The 12,075-nt window shown below is 41.3% G+C and overlaps 1 protein-coding gene across 1 annotated transcript in view; it reads left to right on the forward strand.

The window, feature by feature from the left end:
- Positions 1 to 12,075, forward strand: part of PRKAR1B (protein kinase cAMP-dependent type I regulatory subunit beta) — a 99,487-nt gene that overhangs the window by 83,582 nt on the left and 3,830 nt on the right. The gene's annotated exons all lie outside the window — the stretch shown is intronic.

Below are 12,075 nucleotides of genomic sequence, written 5' to 3' on the forward strand. Positions count from 1 at the left end.
GAGGCAGAGTCAGGGCATCTGATTTTCAGTCTCACCTCTGTTATCAGTCCAGTCTGTGGGCAGACCATTATCCTCCCTGTTTCCTCATCAGTGGGAATAATCCTAATGATACTTCATAAAGGTGAGGAGGATCTTAATGAGAAAAGGCATAAATTATCTGTCACTACTGAAACCAGGCAATGGGATTAGCAAGTCTGACAAATAAAAGAAAAAATTTCAATGATAGTACACAAATCCATCTAGAATTACTGCACAGAGCTGCCTCACTGACAGAAATGAATCAAATTAATAGGTAATGATTATTTGCCCAGCACTATTCTTGGCTGATCACACTGAAAACAGTCTTGTAATCCTTGAGGGGCTGCTAGCTTTCAGGCTGCTGTTGACATTTCAAGTCAGGGCCACAAACTGGCTCCGGTCTGGGCAGGATCCGCTGCGAGTTCTTGCTGAGAGTGTACTTGAGATATTGTCCTGTAGGTGAAATCAGTGTTTCCAGCCCTGCTGACACTCTTGGCACGCTATGGAGTGTCTCTGCACAAATGCAGTTCAAAGCCTTGTAGGTGGAACAGTGTTTGTAAACTCTTCCTACCATGGTAACGTGCACTGACAGAGGAAGGTCCTCGGTCTAGCTCGGAAGGGCGCTCTGTTCTTCACAGAACGGGGCCTTTTTGTAGGAAAAGTCGACTTGAGTCTTAAATTGCACAACAAGCATCTGAAGATTTATGGTTTCAAAGCTCCTTAAGAAGGAAAAGGAAAAAGTAAAATAAGAGCCCAATTGTTTCCTGCTCTAAATTGTTGCTCTTTGACTTTCTAACCTAAGAGAGACCCCTTTGGCACCTACCCCTGCGACAGGCAGGAGAACTACAAAGTAAACTTCTTCCGCATGGTTAATAAAGTCACTGCCTTAGGCACACTCTGCTATCACACCTGATAATCTCCTTAAAAACACAGTGTGATTAATTATTAATTAGGAAGATGAATGTTGTCTAGAGAAGGAGTTTCAAAGGCTACAATCTGAACTGCTTAGTGTTACCGGGATTTTGTTGATAATGAAAATGTTTGTCAAAGGCAGTCTACAGGGACTTCTAATATACCTAATAAACAAAATATACTGAATAAACAGAGCCAGCAGTCACAGGGGTCTCTGTACTTTGCTTATTTTTAACTGCAGAGACATTGTTTCCCATAGAGCTCTTACAGGAAAGGTACATTCAGTTTTCTAGATATGACCTAGTTGTGCTGGAGCAATAGCATTTCCATTGGCTCTGCATCCAAGTTCATCTTTGTTCGGGATGGCATTTTTAATTGCCAGCTGATGTCAAAGATTGAAAGTTAAGTGTGTGATTGGGTCCCATCCTGACTAGGGATGGAGGTGAAGTATTTTGTGGAGTCAAAGGAACTAAAATGTCAGCTTAGTCCAGCTCTTGTTACACTCAGTTTGACTTTGACTTCCATGGGCAGTGGATCAGGCTGCACATACATGCAATATCCATGTACATGCAACCTTGAGCATATCCTTATCTCTCCTCTGTCAGAAAGGGACAGTGTTTCATAGGAAGAGACTGGCTGCTCCCCTTCTTCCCACCAGTGGTGGAATACCTGTCAGTGACTGCAGCTTTTGGCCTTTCCTTCCAATTCTTTCTCTGCCCCCACTAATAACCACCGCAGTGCAGTCACCTATGGTAAATTTTTCAAAATCTAAAACCTCAGAAGTGATGTACAGTGGACCATTTTCTTTACAATTTTGTGAAATAAGATTAGCCAATATTTCTAGTCTATTTTAGAACTTTGCAGATTTTGTTCCTCATTTGTGGCAGAAACCAGGACAACTGTATGTAAATTCTGTGAGTTGCTATGAACTCAGAGACTGGAGAATAATGTATAATAGTTTAAAAATGTACAGTTAGAAAAATACTGTCAGACCCAGTCATGACTCAATCTTGAGTCCACAATCAGAATTAAGTCCTCTTGCATCATCCTTCTTCAAAACCATTAAGATCAGCTAGTTTTTAATATTATGAAAATTAAGCTTTTTAAAAAAGAAGTCTGATGGGTAGGAAAACAATGTAAAAGCAATGTACAGAGCCAGTAGTTTGTTATGGAAAAAAATTGTCACCTGGATTGGTACATCCATGTAGTATGTCCAAATAATGTTGAGTCATAATAACTGTAGTATATAATATATGTAACCTTTTAACCAGCTCATTTCACCTTAGCTACTTACATGGACATCTCATGAACTCTGTGGGGTTTATCCTTACCACACCTGTGTGATGAGGTGCATGAAGCAACCTCCCATGTGGCATGGTGGGGTCATGTGGCGTGGTGGGATCTGAAGCACAGGCACAAGTATTTAGTTCTTCATTCTTGCTGAAAACAATCGATGGGAATTAGGTACCCTGAAGGTCTGAACCTTCATGGTTTTGCTCACAAAGATCTAAGGCAGAGAAGCAGTGTTAGCCCTGTGATCAGCATCCCAGGCTAACACATCAACTGACTGTCCTTTTATGTTAATTTTTATCATCCAGAAATGATGGGTGTTATTTTCTGCTGCAGACTATGTGGAAGTCACTTGCACTTCTATTGCTGTCTGAAATTTGTTTATTTCTTCCCTTGTTTTTGTATAGAAGATTTTCATATATCAAAGGTTGGCAAATAATAAAAAATCAAGATTATTTACTGGCTAAAGGAATATTTGCAGTGTCTCTGGCTACATAGTTCAAAGGATTTGTATTCTCTTGGAAAGTAGCCCTAGAATTGCTGATCCTTAGCTGTAACATAAAAGCCATCCCAGGAGTGATGCTATCAGCAGTCCCAAAGGGCTAGAATGGCAGCTGAGGAGTGATATGCTAGTGGTCTTCCAGGACATTGCGACTGAGAACATTGCTTATGCCAGCATCATGAGGTACATGCAGGACTTGCTGTGTTGCTCTGTGTCACTGGGATGTTGGTAAACTTAGGTCTTAAAGCAAAACCACCAGAGGATGCAGTGTAGCCATACTATTCTCAAAGGCTTAAAAGTAGTTTTCATAACCTCTCTTTTGCACATGCTATACCCAGCGCAAAAAAATACATATGAATGTTTCCCCAGTTCACTTTTGACATGACAACTTGTGTAGGAGTCTTCAGTCTCATTCAGCTGTAATTTAAAACATCTGATTTGTAAACCCATAAAATTGAAGTTTATGCTGGAAATACAGACACACCCTGGCCTCTTACCACTATAGGATACGTGGAAAACTGGGAGATCATTTGGTGTGCACAGAAGTAAAACACAAAGTTAGTAATTGGCAGTTTCATTCTTAATATATACATGCTCCATTTGAATTTTCATAAAAATCTGAGTGCTAGATTTTCTCTGTGTTCAAAACAGCCTGTGGCTTTTTACTTAGCTAATACTTGCTTTAAGGTATGGTTGATGCTGTGACTCCTCTCTTCAGCCTGGTACACAGTCTTCCACGGTCTTCCTACCATGGAAATCTGCAAAAGTAGTGGAGGTTCCCTGGTAACAAAACACCTCTCTGTGTGAGTAAGGAGAGCAGCACAGGCTGTTTACCCCTCAAGGTTTTCAGGAGGTTCTCAGGATCCTTATAAGCTCTTTTGGCATTGAAGACTGAGCTCACAAGCCCTGATGCAAAGCACTTAGTCAACATGACCAAGAACTTTATGTCCTGAAGCACGTTAAATCTGAACTGAAATTAAAGGCATCTGCTGTTTTAGGAGCTAGGAGCCCCATCCTGAGGAGTGCTTCTCTGTCTTTAAGCAAAAATACTGCAGTATGAACAAGACCTGAAATATAGTGGTGTCCAACGTGGTGGAAGAGGAATGGAGAATTTCCTAATCCCTGCTGGAGTTCATCCCTTTCTCTAGATCATGTTAAAGCTGTCCCTTACTGGGATAGCTTTTGTCTCCCTGAAGAGAAGATACAGCTGAGATGACTGCAGATTTGCTGAAGGAATATACCCCTTAGGGCTCATTCATTAGCTGTGCAGTGTGGATTTTGTGGAGCATGCAGGGCTCTCTGCAGTGTGCTCCAGGAAAAGGCAGCTTTGAGCGCATTAATTTTTTTCTTCTGAATTTCAGAATTTGGTCCTTTGAATGCACAACATTCACCAACTGAAGGGACTTAAGGAGAGCTTTTCCATGGGGGATTTTTCTCATCTCTGTGATAAACTCTCTTCTCTCCTTCCCCCAGTTTGCTCCAAGTTTTATTGCTTGCTCAGAAGCTGTTGCCCTAGCTGGCCACAGCTGCTCGCCCAGCCCTGGTCTCAGCATTAGTTATGAGGCTTTAATGACGATGTCTGTCTCAGCCTTTTGCTTGGTCTGGTTACTTCAGCATCTACAGAATGTTTTCACAATGAAGCAGATGGTGGTAGGAGTAATTGGGCCGTAAAACAACATTAACAGCTAAAAACGATTTTCACCAGAAAGGATTTTGTGGGCAGGGTGAGGGAGGTTCAGCACTGTTTTCTTGTTTTCTGTCCCGTACATTCAACCCTGCCCTGCTGTAGGTGGTAGCGCTCTGCACTGTCTGCTTCCAGGAGATGAGCCCTGTCAGGTCAGTCACAAATATGAACAGTTGATGAATAACCCATTATAGAGTCACTTTTATGTTGACTCAGTGGATGTTTCCTGGCTTCAGAGAGAGTGAAGATAATGGCTAGCTTTGTAGAAAGAAAGAATCTCTAAAATGCAACATTTTTTTTCCTTTGTGACTTTTATTGCTTTGTACGCTGACATGTCTGAGGGAGGAAAACAGTGCCTTGTTGCCAATAATCCAGAGTGCTTGGCACAGACAGTCTTTAAAATCTGGCACCGGGATGAATATTAATTCAGTTGTTTTCCCACAGAAGCTACTGATTAGTCAAGGCCAAGTATCACTGAGATGATTCATTAAAGCCCAGCATCTGAGCCCACCTTCACTGAGTGGATCTGCTTTTTGTCACCCCTGCGACAGGTGGACTGAATGTGTAATAAAAGGGGCAACTAAAATCCTAGAATGGAGTAAAGATACAAATTCAGGGGGATCCCAAAGGCTGGGCTGTGGTGCAACTGCTTCCCAGATTTCTGGGCATGGGGCCAGGACAACTAGCCAAGGAGGATCACACCCCAGGCAAGGGGCTCCTCCCAGGGCTCAGAGCTGGTATCCTTATCCCTCTGTCACCATCCCCTCGGTCCCAGGCTTCCCAGTCCCCGTGAGCAACTGGTGGTATGGAAGAAAAGCATGGGACTACGGTGGCACTGAGGCTGGGGAGCACGGAGGTCACTGTGGTGTCCCTCCGTCTGATGATGGAGGATGATGATGATGACTGCCGATGAAGTCTTGAGTCCCCCAACACATGGATACGCACCTTTGTGATCTAGCCTGATGTTAGCTCTGCTGCTGTGGCTCAAGGGCAACATTTTGAAGTCAAAATGCTATAAAACTTCATGGTTTAATTCTGACAAGCCTTTCAACAGAAAAGGCTTAACAAAAAAAATCCCAATTTTTTATTCTGTGTGCAAAACCCACTTTATTTTGCCTAAGTATTGCAGAGGGTCTCCATGCATGAAGCAAATTTCAGTCGGTGCAGTGTGTTCTGCTTCTTTCAGGTTTTCACCGTTTACTGGTCTCTCTCCGCCTGAATCTTGTCTTCTTCCATATTAATAACATTTCTTTTACTTCAGGGGGAATACATAGGTACAGCACAGGTTTAATGCAGACTGTATCAAAGAAACACTGAAGAGGAAGGTTGTCTGAGATACTGCAATAGGAGGATGAACAGAATGATTGAAAAGGTCTTCCCATGTCAAACATCTATGATTTTAAATACTAAACTATCAAGGCAAAGGTGTTTCCTGGTGATTAATGATGGGCTGGGTGTAGTCATGTCTGGGCCTTAACCCTGGCCTCTCGTATATCCCTAGGAAATGCCCTGTGGCTCAGTTGTTTCTGCTGTTTTAAGCTACACTAGGTTTATGATTGATTGTAATTTTTAAAAGTACCTTTATGTTTGTGGCTATTTTGGTGACTGCTCTAGACAGCTTTGTTCCTCTGAGTCTGGATGTTATTCTTAAACTAATATAAATGTGCCTAAGTAGCAGAAATGGTGGAAGTTTAGACACACGTACAATAGTCTTACGCAGGTAGATACAGCTGGTACACACGGTGAACTGCAGATTGTTTGATACCAGGCATGGCTGTAGAGCTGATGTCTAGGATCCGTGCCAGCTGGGTGGTGATGTTTGCTTTCCATCTTTGCTACTAGACTGCAGTGTGCATTACTGTTGTTGAGAATTATGGCCAATAAGAATATGATGCATCAATGTTATAATGATAATCATATCCACTGACAGCGCAGTGGTTGGGGTGTGAAGGCACTTTTTGCAGCGCTTCTCTCTCTCGGGAAGATTGTATGGGTATCACAGTGCACATGTTGTTACTCTAGTGTTGCCTTTTGAGCTCATTTGACCTTGCATTATTAATCCTAATGATACTCCCAAGGTACTGGCTTTCTGAAAATCCACTGAAATCAGTGGCACTCCAGATTTCCAGAGTCATGGCCAAATTAAAAAAGCTGAATGTGTAAAAAGTTGTATATTTGTTTTCAAAAGCTCTCAGTAGCTCATTAGCTTGTGCATTGTCTCGCACTGTAATCTGTAGTGAACCCTAATGGACACAGAAGAGAATTCACTTGCTAGAGAAACAAGCAAACCAAACAACCACCACTTTTTCAGTCAGTGCAAACCTGGGGTCTGTTCTTGTAGTCCTTACCCAACAGTCATTACAGCAGGCACATCGTAAAGAATAGTCATAAAGGTAAAGTTTGCCAACCTGGACCAAAGTTGTTTGAGGTTTCACATCAGAAGACCAAATTGATTAAAATGATAAATTTTTTGAAGTGGAGGGTGCAACATTAGCTGACAGACCTTAGCAGGTCTTGCAGATTCACCAGGCAATCACTATTTCCAGGAGTTTCCTAGCATCAGGAGCTGTAGCCTTAGACTCTCCCTAATTTAAAGTAATGATTTGGAGATGCTCTGTGAATGATTTATTCACATGCATGAACCAGTAAGCAGGCAGATATGAGTAAACATGGTGCAACCTGCTGTGGTTGTAGCAATTATAGTGTAAGACCATTGTGCAGACAGTGTTTGTAGATAGGTGAATAGTATATTTTATTAGGTATATCTGGAGAAATAGGCAACTTGAAGACAGGCATGTGTGCCCAAAAGCTCTTCTCCCTTCTCTAGCTGTGCTTGTTGATTTAAGAAAAGAGTATTACTTCCACAAGCCTCATCTTGTCTGCAATTAAATAAAATACTCCTAGAATCATGCTGTGTGAAAGAGCTTTTAATTCATTTCAGATCTGTTCTAGCGTCACTGTGTGAACAGGAGCATTTCATACCACTTCACAGCCTCTTCTTTCCTCTTTTGTAGTAACTTCGCAAAGATTTAATAGCAACATATAATGAGGGTTTGTGTGATTGTGGAGTGAGGAGAAACTTATCTTTTGAATGTGTGAATTATGGAGTGTGCGGATTAACAAAGTGAGAAGGAGCAAAGGTATGTTCATAATAGCAATTGATAGAGTTAGTAGCAAGAGCAGATGGATCAGCCTGACCTTTTCCATCTCTAATTCTATAGACTGCACTGCTCTTTTCTAGTGGATGGTGAAGAGGAAATCAATATAGGCTAGAAAAACTTTATAAGCTGAAAACTAGGATAAAAATGTAACATTTTGAGGGCATGGGGAAAAAAACCTGTCTTCTGTGCTTTTCTTTAAAAAATCAGCAAGTAAAAGTATGAAATAAAAATGGAAATAGAAATAGTAACTTTCCTTTAAAGAAATTATTTTCTTCTAAATGTAGAAATTTCTTCTGTATACTTGGTGTATCAAAAAAAGTAGACATTGACATTGCATACTCTCATGGTAGGATAAATATTCTTCAATTTTATAATGATAAATATGTCCTTTATTACAGATGGAGCCTCACTATATTTTTTACTGATTGCTATATTTTAATAATGGGAGGTTAGACCAGCAAAACCAAAACATGAACAAGATTGACTTTTAAACAAAAAAGTTTTTAAAACGGTGCTGAATTTCTGTTCCTACCCACTGGCCCTGGGGAAGGACCATACTGCACAGCCTGTCCCACCCAGAGGTAACACAGACACATCACTGTCTGCCCCATTTTGCCTTGTGCTGCTCGGGAATTATCCCATCCAATCCGCTGACCTGAAATAGAGGAAAAATACAGGATTTCAGTTTTTAGCATCATCAACACTTGCCTTTTGTAGCCAGGCTACTTAGTCCAACTGCTGGCTATAGGATTCATACTTAAATATAAAAGTAGGGTTCCTGAAGCAATGAGTGCTTGTAAGTACATGCAGGATAAAGCCTGGGAATCTCAGTGTTGATCCGGATGGGTCACTGTCTTTACACTGTAGGATGTCTCACTCATCCATATGGTCTGATATTTTAAAAGTGAAACATCTATCAAAATCTCATTACTTTGGAGAGGATTGGAGCTCATGGATTATAAACCTTAATTTATTTTTTATATTTTAAATTATGGTGCTGTATCTAGGCCATAAATTTTTAAAAAACAAACTGCTGGTGCATTTGAAAGAATCAAATAAATACTCTCAGCACCGTGACAGAGCAGTGATAGAGGGAGTAAGCAGGTGCGTGGGGTGAGGATGGCAGAGAGCTGGTGATGGCACATTGCTTTTGGAACTGCTACTCTTGTTGTTTTTGCAATAAGATGCCTGTATTTACTTGGAGGAGAGGAGAGAAGGTTAATGATATTGGTTCCTGGGAATACAGGCACTCCCCAGTGAGTGAAAGGGAATATTCCTGGATCCACCAAAGATCATAATTTCACTCCCAGGCATCTGCTAGCAGAAAGACATGCCTGTCTGCCTTCAGGTCAGTACCATCACAGAGTGCTGATTTATTAAATGGTGTCAAACTTCTTGACAGTCTTTGAGCCTGTGCTCTGTAGGCTTTTCTTGGTGGTGTAGGAGGCTGAAATGGCTATCAGTGTACAAGACAGTATCTTAAATTGAGCAGCACTAAATAGTCTAAGCCTGCAAATCTAGGATCGTGCAGTTTATTTCAGAGACTGATCTTGCCAAGTTTTGCGGCCATGTAAGGGGGAATCTTTCCCAAATGCTTTTGGGACTGAGAGTGGTAAGCCCCTTTAATCCTTGCTAGATAATGCCCATACCTCCTGGGACAGGGCTCAGGAGATTTATTCAGTCGTATCATTTATAGGAGGTAGGGTTTGCTGAAGCACAAGAAGGATAGAAAGCTCAGAAAGTGTGTCGGAAAAACTTGACAAGTAAAGTGAAATGAAGTACAGCCATGAAACCTGCAATGGGGGCAAGGGTAGGGGTCAGCACCAAATTCATTTACTATCACAACTTCATTAAGTATACAGGTAATAAAGGATTGTTTCTGTAGTATTTTATTCTGTATTATTTTATTTCTGTATTATTTTTGCCTTGGTTACACTAGTCATCTACAATTGGATTCTAATACAGTCAGGATAGCATTGATTCCAGAGATAAGACACGCAAAGTGAAGGTGATACAGATGGATAATTATAAATACATCTTCTTTGTTTCATGGTGTGGACAGTCTTCCCGTGGAGGTCACTCTGACAATGCTCCAGGATGTCCTTGTGGGGCTGGTGACTGGTGCAATGAGAGGCCAAGCGGCGTAATCAGATCTTACATCTGGGTGCTCACTGTCAGGGTTTCAGGAAACTTCTTTTGCTCCATGATCGACCTGTTCTCACTGGGCAACGGGAAAAGCCTATGTGACTGTTAAAACAAGAGTGGAAAAATATGTATCTGGAATATGCATTGCTTTATCCTGCCAAGCCAAGTGTTTATTGTGGAGGCCAGACACATCTGTCCTCCTCCAACAGATATCATGGTGTTTCTTGGATTAAAAAGACCGACTGTAGTGGAACAGTGGAAGAAATTGCTTCAGAAGACTGACTTATTGGAGTCCTATATCATATGGACCCTGTCAAAAAAATATTAGCCACAATAAAAGCTGACACTTGGGGAGATGAAAGCAATATTGCTTGATATTGTGATTACCTTTACAGCAACATGCTCAAGGTAGGCAGTGGGGAATCGAGTCCTTTCTTCATTTGACCTGGGCAGTCAATATGATTACTTTGGGGATTTTTTTTTTGTTTTATGTAATAAAACATCTGTAATAAAAGTTCTTTTAAAAAATAGTTTTGGGAAAGAGACTGGAGACATGGATTGCAGACAGCTATTTGGGTCAAGGGGTTAGGGTTTTGCCAGGCTCCAGATGGGGACACAGAGGAGGACAGGGGCTGGAAGCGATTCTGAAGCTGAATCCATCTACACTGCACAGGCTGTAAGAACAGCATCGACTTAGTGAGCTGCACCTGATCTGAAGTTTGGCAAGAGGGAGGTCGATATTCCCTGTATGGGGTATTTCCGAGAATGCTGCATGTGAGTGTGTGTTTGTTCTGAAATCTTGCAGTAAGTGTGAATAACAAAACTCATTACACTATCTTTGCATTTTCATGCCCTTGCAGATTTACTGGAAGATCTTGGAAAACAGCAACTTTGGCGGAACAGTTTAGTTATATCAAGGATAAGGAATTTTTTCTGGAAACTTGACAGGCACCAAATCACTTTCTTATATCCAGTTCTTCCAGTTAGTTCTGTGGATAGCCTTACACTTCTGTGGACAGTTTTATGTGCATGTCATGTTTTAATAGTAGATAAAACCCTAAATAAACCCCACAAAAGACCAAAACCAACCTTCCCCTGGATTTTCGGCTTATTTTTGAACAACCTTGCCCAGTTCAGGTGTCATTACTCAAGCATGTTGTGCCAAGCACACAGTTCTGTATCTTCTGCTATCAGCTGCCTGGCATATTAAGACTGGAAGCATTGAAGCTGAGAAGATTTTTGTGTTTGTTTTCAAATGTACCTGGATTTACAGCCCTGGTGTTTCTTCAGTATTTTTGTAATACTGATATGGCATGTAGCTGATGGGGTGGAATGGTAAATTGTCATAACCAGTGTAACGTGTTGACAGTCTGATATCTAGGGGATTTATACTAAGCACGGGTTACTGCTAATGGGCAAAATGAGAAATTATAACTTTTAATGTGCTAGATTAATTTGATATACATCCAAGTCAGTATAAAAAACATCATCTGTTTAGCATGTATCAAATAATACACTATTTGTTTTTTGTTTCTGGTTCCTGGCATCGGAAGAAATAAAATTTACCTCTTCATTTATGTAGCACATAAGTTAACCTAGAGAGTGCCCCAGCAATTTGTGAAGTATATGAGCTTAAAAATAACCCTGTTATGAAATAGAGCATGATGCAATACAACAGTATTACAGCAGCTTAGTTGTGCTTGTTCAGAAGAAAGCAAATTATGATCATTTGATGCATAATAGTGGATATTCTACTGCTGTTGGTAATTCCTGGGCCCCCAGGTCCTAGAAAAGCAGAAGCCAGAACTGAAGCAGCCTTACGTTACTGTTCAGATTTGTAACTCGATGGTGATGTGTTAGTGCAAAGGTGCAGTCTGGTTCTGCAGGGTGCCGAGTGCCTTTAGCTGCACTGAAGCCAAGCTGTTTCAGGGTGCTCAGTGTCTCCTCAAGTCGTCCCGTCCCCCCCCCCCCTACCCAAAGGCACACAAGTTTCTTTTGGTGGAAGGAGGCTGCAGGATATTTGCAGCCAGTGAATATGCACTAAATACTCTGCACTGGGGGGAGGTTTTGCTCCAAGCTGGGGTGGTCCTGCAGCTGGTTATGGGCCCCGCAACGCGAGGCTTGGGTGGTCAACTGCAGAGTGAGGGCTCTGATATTTTCCAATAACTGGCATCAGTCTTCCTCCCCTTCCCTGTCCTGGCTGAGGCAGGATCAGCCCTTAAAATTACTTTCCAAGCTGAAAATCTTTAAAAAACATTGAAACATTGATTCTCTCCAACTGCACTGTTAAAAATGGCTCTCTAGTCTATTTAAAAATCTTGGCTTTAAAAAATCTTTTTAATTTCAGTTAAAATCAAAATATG

The sequence above is a fragment of the Athene noctua genome, chromosome 15, assembly GCF_965140245.1.
Source record: "Athene noctua chromosome 15, bAthNoc1.hap1.1, whole genome shotgun sequence".
Taxonomy (NCBI): domain Eukaryota; kingdom Metazoa; phylum Chordata; class Aves; order Strigiformes; family Strigidae; genus Athene; species Athene noctua.